Source organism: Chionomys nivalis, chromosome 14 (assembly GCF_950005125.1).
Source record: "Chionomys nivalis chromosome 14, mChiNiv1.1, whole genome shotgun sequence".
NCBI classification, from domain to species: Eukaryota; Metazoa; Chordata; class Mammalia; order Rodentia; family Cricetidae; genus Chionomys; species Chionomys nivalis.
Window position 1 is genome coordinate 7,609,200 of NC_080099.1, and position 14,587 is coordinate 7,623,786.

A 14,587-nucleotide genomic window follows, 5' to 3' on the forward strand; every position below is an offset into this window, starting at 1 on the left:
CAGCTGTACTCACGACTCAGCGAGACTGCCGCCCAAACAAAGCCACCTCCCTGGTGTTGGCTGGCTGACAAGAGGAAAGAAAGGAGATTGCTGTAAGCCCCAGGTATTTTGGTGAGCTGGAAGCTGGCTGGAGCGGACTTGGGCGCCAGTAACACCTCCAGCTGGCGGATAAACTTGGCAGCGGTCCTCAGAAAGGCACCCTGGAGAACGTGGGATGTCCTTGGGTCAATGACTTTCCGGCTGCCCAGTAGGAGCCATGTAGGAACCTAGCCCCAACATGGGCCAGCACAGAATTTCCTCAGTGGGTCCTCTGCTCTCCTGAAATGATTGCGGAGAGAACAACAGAGAGCCTGGGCAGGAGTCCATGTCTACGGGTCCAGATCAGCTGACCACTTGACGTACTAAGAGGCTAAAGACATGAAGAAGCTGCCTCTCAGCCTGTGCCAGCTGGACTTAGACAACACCCCCCAGCTCCTCCACCCTACTCCCACCCCTCCTCTCCACTTGTGAATATCCAGCGTTCCTACTTCAGAGGCCAATGATGCCTTGGGAATTGGGCCACCAGAAGAAGAGGATGGCTTGGATGACTAGGGATAGTAATGATGATCATGGCAATGCTGTCAGTCATGGTAGAGCTAGTGATGGTGGTGACCATGGAGATGGCTATGATAGGGATGGGAATGGTGATTGTGCTGCTGCTGATGGTGGCTGTGATGACAATGGTGGCTGTAGTCATGGTAGTGGTGATGAGACTATGATGATGGTCAAAACAGTGGTAGTGGAGATGGTGACAGTAGTGATGGCATTTGAAGCTAATGGTGGTGATAGGGGTCACGGTGGCAGTGTTTGTGGTTACAGTAGTGGTGGTGGTGACGACAACATTGGTGGTGGAGTCAGTTGGGATAGTGGTAGCTACAGCAATGGCGGTGGTGATGAAGGCGAGGATAGTAATGATGGAAGGAATGGCAATAGAGGCCTGGCAGTAGTGATGGTAGTCATGGTGGCAATGATGGTAGCTGTGACAGAGGTGGTTGTGATGGTATTGATGAAGCTGTGGCTGTAATGCTTATGGCAGTGATGGTGGTTAGAGTAATGGTGGGGGTGAAGGGGGTAGCGATGGAGTGACGGTGAAGATGTTGATGATGATGGTATGGTAACTGGTTTCTGTTGGCTCGATGTGGATAAAGACAAGTGTCACCTGTCCTCCTGTGTCCTCCACATGTATGGATCTCCATATGTACCAGCATCCTGCTGTGTGGGCAGCATGGCGATCAGCCGTCCTCTCTACTCTCAATCTGAGAGAAGAACCTACAGTCATTGGCCACACACGAGCACCTACAGTGTAATGTGCACACCTGCCCGGTGCTAGCTATGGCTATAAACTCCGTGTCAAATTTAGAGTCACATAAAAACAATATAAAATGTCTAGTAATTTTCACTTTGATTACAGATTGAAGTGTTAATGTCTTCTTGGGATGAGTTAAATAAAATAAAAAATTAAAAGCGTTATTTATTTTTACTTTTTAAATGTAGCAACTAGCAGACCTACAATGATATGTTGCTTCCATTAGCTCTCCGTCAGGCTATGTGTGTCTCGAAGTTGCTATAAAACCTTCTCTGCCTGCTGAGTTTATGGGCGTTGTGTCTAATCCCCACAAATGTGAATATGGGTCACCGGGAGATCTTCACAGTTGACATGCTGAATGATACTGAATTATTGGGTTAATGCACTTAACTTGGTGTTTTTCTGTTTTTAAAAATGTCAATAATACAAAACTTCAGGCAGCATATGGTCTAGAAATAACTCTTTGTTCAAATTCAGGACCAAACTCCCTATTTGCTTCTGAGTCTACTGTAGCCTTTTGCACGTGTGAGTTCATGTGGTCATGTGTGAGCAAATGAGGTGGCTCTAGCAGTAGTGAGATGTCCACTGTTCTCAAGTGTTGGAAAACTACAACAGCCTCTGGGACCCAGGGCAAGAGTCAGCAAAGTTGTTGGCTTCATCCCTCTGCCTTTCAAAGTCTGCACTGGAAGCATGTAATACCTCGACTTGATGGTTCTTTGCATTTGGCCATGTGCTGTGATGGAGGGAATGATGGGAAGCAATGAGGAGGCCAGAAGAGGCAGGATCACCAAAAGCAGACCTACAGAAAGCCCCCAAGGTGGCCAGGATGCCCATCCTCTGCTGTAGAGGACCAGCATCCACCAAGAACAGTCAAAGTGATTGTGAAATCAGTCATGGTTGCTGATCCAAGGGTGCATGACCAGGTTCTAGGTTCACACGGGTGTATCCATTCTGCTATGAGCTTGGCAGGCTTGTCTCTGTAGGAGAGCATTCTCATGATGGCCATGGAAGGCTGCATGCTTGTAGCTACTCTTCATTCCTTCACGGGGTCTCAGACTGGAGGACCCTTCGTTGTATGTCATGATGGGCAAAGCCTTGAGCACTTCCTTCCCCCTTTCCATCACTTCTTTCCTTTACCAAATCTGCATACTGCTGGTGTGTTTGTGCCAGGTTTAAGAGAAGTATACGAAGACTCCCTCAGATGACTTAGACATAGAATATTCTGGTCCTAGACACACGCCCACTTCATTCCTCACAGTGTCCGGAGCCTTAGAGCTCAAGTCTTGCTTGCATCAACACATAGATGTGCTCCCCTTATCCTTCAGGGTCCCACTGAAAGTCCCATCAGCCTATTTTACAGATAGTAGGCCCACTTTCCGGTTTGAAATGTCCAAGTCAAGGCGTCAGGTTGGGTAGCCACCTACAGTTCCACACTCACCAGGAGGGACCTGGATTATACCTGGGGCTGCACCACCCACTCCACCACATGACCTGACAGGGAGGGTGAAGCCAGGGAGGGAAAGAGTCTCTTTCACAACCTCATACAAAGCCAGCTGTGACAATACTTTGGGTTCCTGTGTCTGGGCCCAGTGCTGTGAGAAACAGTATATAGCAAGAATCCCTCAGAAACAGGAAGAGCAGCATTAGAAGAGGGTCCCAGAGAGCCACCTGCCCAGCACCAGTGAGAATGCCGGGAGAAGGCTCCGTCTGTGGGCCATTGTATGGGGATTCTGCACTTCCTGCCTCTGGAGCCTCGAGAAACCAGGTCCATTGTTTATAAACCATCCATCCTATGGTACTTTGTGACAGCCCCACAAAGGGACTGAGACACAATCAGCAAGGGTTATGCACTCAATGCTCACAGGGCTGTATTTGAAGGCTTCTACCATCTCACGGTTTAGGAGTACTTCCTCAGCCAACGTGACAATGGCCAATGAGTAGGTTTTCTTCTATCATTAACAAGTGACTTTCAGATGAGCTGGGTTCTGCATAGACCATTGGCCATGGCATGAGAAGAAGCAGGGTGACTGGAATCCTCAGCTCTGGCTCCATTCCTCCCAAAGCCAGCTGCGAGCAGTTTAGTGAAGGTTTTGTATGCCCCAGCAGCCAACACATCTCTGCAGACAGACGATATCCACGGGAGCCGAGGGCTGGCTCAGGAAGAAAGCTTTGGAATGACTGGGAACAAACAAAGGACGCTTACAAGAAAGGTCACAAGAAAGGAGATGTGACCAGAGTCATGTGTAGGCCATCAGGTCCTACATCAAACAGAAAGCCACAAAACTCAGGAAGACCAACTTAAATACCCAGAGACAGTGCAGATTTGGAGACTGTCACTGTGTGGCAAACCAGATCTGTTTCCATTCCCCAGTGTGATTAAACAGAGTGTACAGCATACATGGGTCTCATCTGGTGAAACATCTGGAACCAGGTGCAGAGGGAGGCTCACCCTAGGCTACATGTCCATAGGTTGGGGACCAACGGTCTCTTTCCTGAAGGCCCTGCACATGAGACAACTGTCCTAGCCTGGGGACACAGTTTGAAGGAATTTCCAGTGGTAGGGTCCCTTCCACCTCCAGAGCCTGTGTGTCAGCTCTTGGGGGTATGCTACAGGGATGGGATATCACACAGGGCCAGTGGGAGCTCCAATGGACACAGCGACCAATTACCCTTACCCAATTCTGCTGCCTGGGTTCCTACTTCACTCTTTTGGGCCTCTGAGGTGCTACCAAGTAGAGATCTACTTGGGACAGATAGGATCCTGATCTAAGAGCACAGAATTACCTGAGTATTAAGACACTATCAGCCTCTCACACATTAGCTGGAATAATTCTGCTTGTTGGTTTGTTTCCATCTCTTCAAAGCCAGCTACAGTGTTGGTCTGGGCTTTCAGATGAACCCAGGGCCAAGCTGGAGGGCTGGGCCTAGACTATCAGATTCTCATGAGAAAGGAAGCCTGGCCCCAAGATACCCTGCTTAGAGGGATAGACCTGAGCTCATGTTTGCAAAAGATTTGGAAGCATGTAGCTTATGGTGGAGAAAGTGTCTCTCCAGTGGTTCATTTGCGGGGAGTACCCTTTATTACCCTGGCCTGTAAAGAAATAGTGTCTGTTGTGCGGAACTGAAGTGGCTCTCATGGAGGCCAAGAATAAATTAGCTTAAGTTTCTCTCCAAAGTTAGAGACTTGAGGCTGGGCATAGTAGCACCTGCCTGTAATCCCAGTTGAGAGGCAGAGGCAGGAAGATTAGTAATCTAAGACCAGCCTCAGCTGTGGTAAGTTCAAGGCTAGCCTAAGCTACATGAACCCTTATCTTTAAAGAAAAAAAACACTAAAATAGAAAGACAAAAGGGGGAAGGAAGAGAGAGAGAGAGAGAGAGAGAGAGAGAGAGAGAGAGAGAGAGAGAGAGAGAGAGAGAATAATTGGGGTAGCAAGTACATTCGCACAAGGCATACAACATATAACAAACACACACACTCACACACAGAATCTACTCATGCTCATGTTCGGTACTTTCAGGCCCTCCTGTCCCAGCTTCCTTCCCACCGTGTTCCAGGTCATGCTTTTTCCTGCCTTCATTTTGGTGAATCTACTTCCATGAATCCAAAGGATGACAATGACCTGAGCTATGTTTCACCAATAGGCTCTTTCCTCTTCCTAAACAAACATAATTCAGTAATAGAAGACTTGCCAAGCATGCATGAGGCCCTGAATCCCATCACTGGCACAGGAGGAAGAGAAGGGGGGGGTGAATGGGGAGGAACCTCTTCAGTGGGAACAGGATGCAGTGTCTGAGGGGGCAGCTGGCACATATATAAGACAATGGCCCTGGTCCCATCCCTGACCTCTGATGAGCTCACAAGCCCTTCCCTGATTCCTGGATGGGTATTCATCCCACTGTTCCTCAGTAGCCATCTTCATGTTGACACAAAAACACACTTCCTACCTCAAATATGAGCCCAGGAGCTTAGGTTCAGATTATTCCAAATACCAAGTTCCAATGTGGTACCAGTTTCCCAGAGTCTTTATAGTCACCGAACAAAGTAAGGTCATAAGCGCATACTTCAAATGTGTTCGTGGAAACATCAGGAAGGCAGGTCACAGAACAGCAGGGAAACCTCTGGAACACGCTGGTCGGCTATCGGATGATATCCTTCCTTTGGGCTGGTGGAATCTAGTAGTTAGTACAATCCGAAAGGATTTACCTAATGGCCTCAGTTAGGGCGAACCCAGAGACAAGCAATGAATGAGTAAGAGATCTAAAAATAGTACAACATAATTTGGTTCCAAACCTGCAATAATCCAATTCTCTATAACCACAAACGTTTCTAATGGGTCAGACAGATTTTTGGACTGTTTGTACAGGTAGAACTTTTTTCCCCCTCTGAGAACTCCAATTCACACTTCCAATTCTCAGACAAGGGTCCCCACTGTGTTGTGTCCCCTTGAGAGTCCTCCATCTCTCTCAGGGAGCCAAGAGAAGTCAGTCTAGGAGGGATCCCTAGAGATGCAGATCCACCCCAAGCCTTCCAAAAGTAAGGGAGTGGAGAGGGTAAGTGCTGCACAACACTGCACACATTTCTCTACACAGAGGATGTTGTATCGGGTACCACACAAGTCTGCTGCATGGGGGTACCACACAAGTCTGCTGCATGGGAGTACCACACAAGTCTGCTGCATGGGGGTGCCACACAAGTCTGCTGCATGGGAGTACCACACAAGTCTGCTGCATGGAGGTATCACACAAGTCTACTGTGTGGGGGTACCACACAAGTCTGCTGCATGGGGTACCACACAAGTCTGCTGCATGGGAGTACCACACAAGTCTGCTGCATGGGGATATCACACAAGTCTACTGTGTGGGGTCTTGCAGGCAGGCTTAAGCCCCCATGCAGGCTGCCTGGCTCCTCAGTCCAGGACTCAGAACTGCTTGTTCCATGTGATGCAGAGTTGCAGTCCTGCCTGCCAGATGGATGACCTCTGATCCTTGCTGGCCTGCAAGTGTCCAAGAACAAACCTGGATCATCCTGAGAGCTGTAGGAACGTCAAGTTACTACAAACCGGGTGACTTAAAACCGCAAACCAGTAAAACATTTTTTTTGTATGGTTTTCCTTTTTTTTTTTTTTTTTTTTTTTAAAGAATTTGCTATGTTGCTCAAACCCCCTGCCTCAGTTTCACAAGTGGCTGGAACAATGGGCTTACGTCACCCAGACTGACACTCACAGCCCAAAGCAAAAGGGCAAATTAAGATGTGGGTAGTGCTTCACTTGGATGCACTAGGGACGTCATCCCTGCCTGCCTCAGTTTGGATGGCTACCAGAGCTGCTTGGCTTGTGGTCACATCATCCTGGCCTCCTCCTTATCATCACACAGAAGCTCTTTGAACCCGTGTCCCTCTTCATTAGACACTGGTCCCTGGGGGGGGGGGCTTCCATAGTGAGCTGATTCTGATACATCTGCAAAGTCCATTGCTGGAGTCTGCACTGGGCGTTTCCAAGTTCTTGGCATCTTGTTCAAAGAACTGGAAAAAGTACGCCCTGGAAGCCAGGAGGCAAGGGGTTTTATTCAAAAGCAAAGTGAAAGTACAGAGCGTTTAAGATGCAAAATAGCAGCGGGCCTGAGCAAGATTTTCCTATGAGCTCTAGGTTACTTTTCAGGACTTTTTTGGGGAAGGAGGGGTGGTTGCTAGGGGTGGTTGCTAGGGGCAGGACTGGGGAGTTTTCTGCTCTGTTACACTCATGAGGGACACACTTGGGTGATGTAACCCTTTATTCACTCACCACACAGGTCCTTTCCAATAATGCATCTGATTTCAATATCATGTGTGCACAATCATGCATAGCCATGAGATGCTAAATGGGGGGGTCCCTAAAGGTTCACTCAGAGGACACAGGTCATCTTTTGAGGCATGTGCCTAAAACTAGTCCACACTGGCTCAACAGGCTGACTCTGGTTCCAGCTGTGTTCAGCCACAAAGGAGATGTAATTAGGGGTTACAAGGGTATTACTAGGAGCCCTTAGGGTCGAGTGACCAGTTGCTTTGTTTACTAGGTATGTGTGTGTGTAACTTGATGGAGATGGAGGTTCCAGGTTACTAAGCTATCCCCACAATTCGTCTGCCTCAGATCCTCCTATAGGGAAACAGGTACCTGAATTATGGTGTCTATGGGCCTGTGGGGGAACACAAAGACATGATTCAACCCCCAGCAGCATCCTTAGAAGTTTTCCTGGTACAAGAAGTGGGGGACTAGGTTGCTTTGATGTTTAACCAGTCTCCTCCGGCTTGAAGCCTGGGGTCCCCAGTCACTGTCCTCCAGAGGTTCATCTACATACAAATGGTTTCACTCTGGCTGCCAAGAGATCTGAAAGCCCCCTCAGACTGTGATTGGAATCCCAGGTGGGCTGAGGGCCACTGGGGCAAGCCCAGTGCCATAGAGCCGTCCTCTGCTTGTCAGCCATGACTGCCAGGTGCAGGGGATGTGGCTGGCCCACATGAGCACACCTAAGCGATGCCCATGGCTTCCTACTTTTTCAGTTCACAAGCTTTTGCCCTAGTGCTGGAGGGTGCTCCAGGCCACCAGGGAAAGGAGCTACCATTCGGGTCTCGTGGCAAACATTTGCTTATGTGCTCTACTAAAAGATGGCTCCTCTTCAGCAGGTGCTTCAGAAGGTAAAGGCACTTGTTTACAAAACTGACTGCCTGAGTGTGACCTCCCCAAAACCCAGATGATAGAGGGAAAAAACTTGCTCACACAAGTTGTCCTATGATCTCCCCCATGGGGGATGTGGCATGCATGGATCCCCTCCTCCACCACACACACACACACACACACACAAATAGATGTGATCTTCTAAAAAGGAGGTGTCCCCTTGGGCCAGGACTCATGTGTAGGGGTAGAAAAGCCATGGAACTACCATGACTAGGCGGTAAGGGAGTGACTTTTGGGGGAGGGGGTAGGAACAGTGTCTGGAGAATGGAGAAGTTATCCCTTGGGGTGAAGAAACCACATCTGGGGTATACAGGAGTCACTTCTGAGGGAGGAAAGAATGAAGGTGAAGAATACAGAAGTCATTTCAGGGTGGGGGTAGAGGAGCCACGTTTGGGAGATGGGGGAGCGCCTTCTGGAGACTCTTAAGTATCAGCACATCTGAAGGCTGAAGAAGTCACATCTGGAGGACAGAGAACCCACTTCTGGGGAATGGAGAATGCAATTCTAGGGGATGGAAGGTTTGTCAGCTCTGAGGGAGAACTTTGAAAAGTTATTAACTGGACTTCAAAGAGTGTTAAGTTTACAAGACCTACTGTTTCATCCTCGCTTGTTTGCTTGACCCTCGACACTTAATGTTCTTTCAAGTGAATCTGGGTTTTCAGGGTGTTCTGATTGGTTCCCTGGCTCTCCTTGAGTGTTCTCTCTCTCTCTCTCTCTCTCTCTCTCTCTCTCTCTCTCTCTCTCTCACACACACACACACACACACACACACACACATTCCCTATGCCCTGGGAATGAAGCAACGCGGTATAGTGCCACCAAGATTCTTTGCCAATCCCCTGCCTCAGTGGCTGACTGAGATGGGCCATATGAGAATTGGATTTTTGGGTCTACTAAGTGGACCCCAAAACTCTGAGGAGCGACTTCATTAAGAGTTAATTAGGAGAGTAGAGGGGAACTAGTAACACAAATGAAGTCTCTCGGCATTAGTTCCTATGGCTAAGACTCCACCCAAACCACCTCTGAGGGCCAAAAAAACTGTTCTGGGGTACTCCTGTATCTCCACACACTGCACAGCCCCTCAGACAGGCTTGGGCATAGCAAGGCACTAGGAGTGAGGCGTAGACAGGCGAGACCTCTTTAGATGTGATAGACATCAAGCAGGTCCCATGGTGGGTGAACTCAGATGCTTCATACTCTTTCAAATGATCAACCCATAGGCAGCACAGCACCCCAGAAATAAGACACAATGAGATCCCGGGGCATCATCTGGCCTTCCTGAAGAAGACATATAGTGTATTCCTTGGGAGCCTTCAAGCTCAGGACAACTTCCTGGGGATTCTGAGCCATCCCACTCTTCAGAACACCCCACTCCAACAGAGTAAGAGTTCAGAGGGCTCTAGAAGTACTGGCCCAAAATACAGGGTGCAACGGTGGGAGGCATTTCCCTCTTATTCTGATGGTGCAGGCTACTCTGTAAGAGCTTAAGAGACAGGGTTGCTGGGCTCATTCATCTGAAAGGTCCTGTGTGTGTGCTGACACTGGTAGTGTAGGGACACCAGGGGGTTCCGAGTGGCACATGATGACAAAGGATCCGGGCTCTCATGAGGACCACAGTATGGAGGGTAAAGATACAACATACCCCGAATCCCAAGGAGCTGGCACCTGTGCAAGATGGGGCCATGCGAGAGTTTCATAATCCACCCAAGAACAACGGATGAGAAGCTGAGAGCCATACTCCACATTTCTGTCCCTTGGTGGCGTGACATTCGCTAAAGAACTCCTGGTATTGGTTCTTGAAGCTCCCCTCTGGTGAACAAAATGGAGGAAACTTCCATTTCCGGTGTTTAGAAGCTGTGTGCTATGATGCGAGTTCCCTGGACTACCAGGAACGTTAAGGCGTACCGACCTTGGGACATTTATGTTAGATCCCTCTATGCCGGTCTACAGTGTGGCTTTCGCTTCCCCATTTGGTCCAAGGGCTACATACACCATTGGTGATGGGCTCTCTCCCCTGTGGATAGACAGTCTGGTGCCTCTACCACTGTTCCAGGAAGAACGCTTCAGCCTCCCAGCACTCTTGGGGAAAGCTACCTCCTTCCCAGTAGGTGTCTGACGTCACATCTGATTTCCACTGCAAAGCCAGCTTTTGCCCCCACGGAACCACGGGAGTCCTGTGAATGAGGCTGCTCTGGTCATGGCTTCTCTTTCCAATCTTGCCAGAAGCCTCAGGCCTCCCATGGATCCTGTTCCCTCCAAATTGTCACCTCCGCCCTTTCTGGGTAATCCAACTTCCTGCTACCATGATCCTCACTGCCTGCATTTGATGTGGTCACAGCGCACCTGACAGGCCACCTAGTTCAGCTCGTCCAGCAGGCAAGAAGTTCAACCTCCAAGTTCCCAAAACCCACAGCATAAGGCTCAGAATGCAGTAAACCTGTCTCCAGTTCTATGAAGTCAATGTTTATTAAGCTTGTTTTGGAGCCAAACTGGTCTCCTGCCACGGAGCTGAATTGCATATAAGCTGCAGCCGAGCCGGCTCAGACAGCCTTCCAAAGAGGTGCGAGAGGAAGGCAGGCGGGAGGCCCCGCGACTGGGCTCCAGGGCCCCACAAGTGCGGGCCAGGGTTTTATTTGCTAAGCAAACCTGCGCAGGCGAGCCTGGCCCCTTCTCCAGGGTGAGGCCCAGCCTGGACGTGAGCATCACCAGCTTTTTGTTTTGTTTTCACCAGAGCCTGTCTCCAGCCTTCCTCGCCTGGTTTTATGTAAACTCTGGGGCCCTGCTGGCTGAGAGCGGGTTCTGTTTTTTCGGCAGCCCTGTGGCTTTTGGACTCAACAGACTTGAAATTAGTTCATGGCGACCCAGACACACATCACAGCTCGGAAACCACACGGGAGCTATGCTGCGAAGGCTGCCGCGCCTCGAAGCAGCCAGAATGAAATTTATAACAGTGACCTGGGCCTCGTCAGCCTCATGACAGTGTGTAAAGTGAGTCGCTGCTTACTCACCAATTTGCTGGCGAGGCCGGTGGATTAGGAAATACATCAAAGGTCAGACAGTGGGAGTGCGTCTAGACGGGCTATTTCAGATTCGACACTCCTTGTGTTTCTTTAGCAACCTTTGCAAACACTGATTTTTTAGCAATGTCATAAAGAGTTTTGCTCACTTCTGCAGTCAGAGAGACCACTCCGAGTGACAAGTACCGCATCCAGTTCATGTGTTTCTGTAGTGGCCCCAAGTTCCTCTATTTAGAGAGAGCTGGGGCGGAAGGGTAAGTCCTGCCCAGCCCTCCCAGGGTCAGGCTCCTGGAGAGGCCAGGCCTCCAGGAAGTTCCAGGCCTATGGCCAGAGTGCCTAAAAGAAGTGACTATGTTCCCCTGGGACTGTGAGGGTAAGCCTGGTTTGTCATGGTTTTTGTCAGCCCTCACGAGTTCCATGTAGGGTTTTCTGAGGGTGGAGGAGCATCTGTGAGAATTGACCCATGTGACTTTGAGGTCCACGCCTGTCCTACCTTGAAAGGATGTGGGGAGGGTGGAAGGATGGAGAGATGTATGAGGACAGGAGAGTGGCCTCCTGCTTGAGTGCCCTGGGATTCCCAGGACGACCCGTCTCTAGGGTTCTGAGTCTCAGGGCCATGGGGCCATCGCTAGGACATAGGTGGTCTTAATGACTGGGTGCTGTGGGTGGAAAGCCAAATGCTGCTTCTTACCCTGTAGCACTCCAGCTGGCAACACAGGGTGTTTCTCGTTGGTGAGCTTGCTGATGGTGAGGAGACCTGGACCAGAGAGGCAACCAGGCAAGAAAAGGGGGAAAACCTGGCCAGCAAAACTGAAGCACCGGTTTCGCATCTATGGTAACTCTTGTTCCCATTTCTACTCACCTGCTTGGGATGAACTTATGTCCCATTGGCTCTGGCCCACCTCTAAGGGAGCTGCTGTAGTCCAGGCTCTGGCAGGCCAGCCATTCCCGCCAGTCCCAAAACCAAGCAGCTTACTGCAGCAGATGTAAGGTTATCATGGGTGGGAGTAGCAAGAAAGGTTAAAGGAAATGACAGATACAAACAGTAGAACCTGGAAGAAACACAAGAAAACAAAACAGGGGTGCAGGGCAAGACGGCTTCCCAGGCCTGGAATGGTGGTTCAGTTCTGCAGTCAAAAGAACTGGTTGTTCTTCCAGAGGACCAGGGTTTGGTTCCCAGCACCCACATGGCAGCTCACAACTGTCTCTAACTCCAGTTCTATGGGATCTGATGCCATCATCTGACCTTCATGGTACCAGGCACACAGGTGGTGCATAGACATACATGCAGGGAAAACACAGACACTTTTAAAAATCTTTAAAAAAAAAAAAAAAAGGAGGAGGTGGAGAAACAAGAGGAGTAAGAGGAAATGAAGTGGACAACATAGGTACTAGCTAGGTGCAGGGCCCATGCTTAGAATCTTAGGGCTAAGCAGGCAACAAGATCACTACAAGTTCCAGATCAGTCAAGGATACACAGCAAGACCTTGCAGAGAGAGAGGGAGAGAGCTGCATGTCAGAAAATAATGCTAAGGCAATTATGTGAACCTGTGCACTGCCCTTAAGAGAGAGTACCAGTTCAGAATGATTTACATATGTGTACTTCCATGCGTGCGCCTGTGTGTATGGCTTATCATGGCTTATCAGCACCTGCATCTGCGAGTGCATTTCCACAAGGCCACTGGCATTCTACTGGAATCCTCCAGGGGTTAGAAACAACCTTGTGACTGGGGTAGCAGCCTGCCTAAAGCCAAAACCTCAAACCTGGGTGTCTTTGACTAGTACTGCTGATATTGGATCAGGAAGCTGCTGAGGTGTCACTGTAGTAAGGAGTGTGGCATTTAAGGTGTCCTTGTGCTGCCCTGGACTGATTCCATAGAACAACAGCTATAAGGGAAATCATACTGTCTAAGCACTCTAACCTCTACTTATGGATAAAGCAACCTCTTCCTAGTGATGACCATTAACATAGCACATTGCAGGTGTCTCCAAGGAACCCTGAGCTCACCCCCATCAGGGGCCCCAAACACATAGCACAAAAGAACCAACAGCCACCAAAAACGAGGGGTATGAACCCCTATAGTCTATGTCCAATCGGCCAATGCTAACTCCATGACAGCAACTTGACACTTGGTTTAAACTGTAGTCACCTGATAAAGTGTGTCCGATATGGCTTGGTCTGCTATGCCTGTCACTGTGGTTCCTGAAGTATCCTTTCCTTTCTTCTAGCCATAAGGACATGACTGTTTTAACCCTCTGTTCAGTGCAACACACAACACCAGAGATCAAACAGCCAGAAGACAATATAGACCTTTAGGCTGAGGGCAGAGCTCTTCTTTCTCCCCCGCCCCCTCCACCTCCCCTGACAGCAGGAACATAGCCAAGCCTGGATGAAGAGCACAATGCAAGAGGACCACCTCCCCCAACCCCATTAGAACTACTCTAACAGGAAATTCGGGACAAATAAATTACTCTGGCCCAGTATTCTAGCTCTGCCTACAATAGTCCTCGCCAAGGTAAGCCGCAGGTTATGGTTCTGAGCCACCCCAAAGTAGGGACTTCTCAAAGTAGGACAGTAAGACACAGCCTTCACTTTGGATACTAAAGATGGGTAAGGAAGTACAGACAAGTGACTAAGCCTATAAATGAAGGGAAGAGGATCTACAACAGTGCAAGAAGCTAGAATCTCAGTGTAGCCCAAGGGTCAGGCCAGACCCTGCTCACCACTGCTTACCACAAGCTCTTAAGACCCAGGAGTGTGAATGGGATAAAGGTAGAAATAGAAGGGACAGGAGAAGCTGGCATCTGGCCTCTGCAAAGACACGGGCAGAAGAACTCTGTGCAAGTGAGGTGCCAAGACAATCCACCTGCTCTAGTATGCCCAGAAGTTGATCACAGGCACAGAACAGGAGAGGAGAGTGAGCAGCTGTGGATGGAAAACCGGGAGACAGGGAACTGGAAATAGAGGGCTGGGAACATGCTCGGAAACAGGAGCTAATAACAGGAGGCTAAGGGTAGGGGACTTAGACTAGGGCCAGGCATGATGGGGACAGGAGAGAGGAAGAGGCTATGATGTAGGTTTTTTATAAACTTTCCCCCAAACAGTGTGATTTTGCTGGTTTTGGACCCATTTTCAAGTCTTTTTGGCTTGGATATAGGAGGTGACCCACTAGAAGATGTGTCTGAGGTGATCTCCAGGCTCTCCTGGAAGACCAGAGGGCCCTGTCTGAAGCTGGAGGGCCTGTCTCATTTCAGAGCTGTGGACATATAAAAGGGCAAACAACTCTCAGTTTTCTTTAGGAAGAATAATCAGGCCAACTAAGCAGTGTGTAGGTTCTGTCTGGAAGGGCAGTTTGGACCCAGGAGGTCCTGGCATTCAGAGGAGGGGGCAAATATTAGTGTCCCTTGGACACATGTGGATCAGTCCTTCTGTGTGACTCATACCTGGTGAGCAGCTGGAGGACACACCCTGCTCCATGGATGGAAGGAAGCATCTGTTAGTTGGAACTGCTCTT

The 14,587-nt window shown here is 49.4% G+C and overlaps 1 pseudogene; it reads left to right on the plus strand.

Moving 5' to 3' along the window:
* The first annotated feature begins 760 nt into the window (after positions 1-760).
* The window catches only part of LOC130886982 (60S ribosomal protein L14-like), a 51,965-nt pseudogene continuing 38,138 nt past the window's right edge, over positions 761-14,587 (plus strand).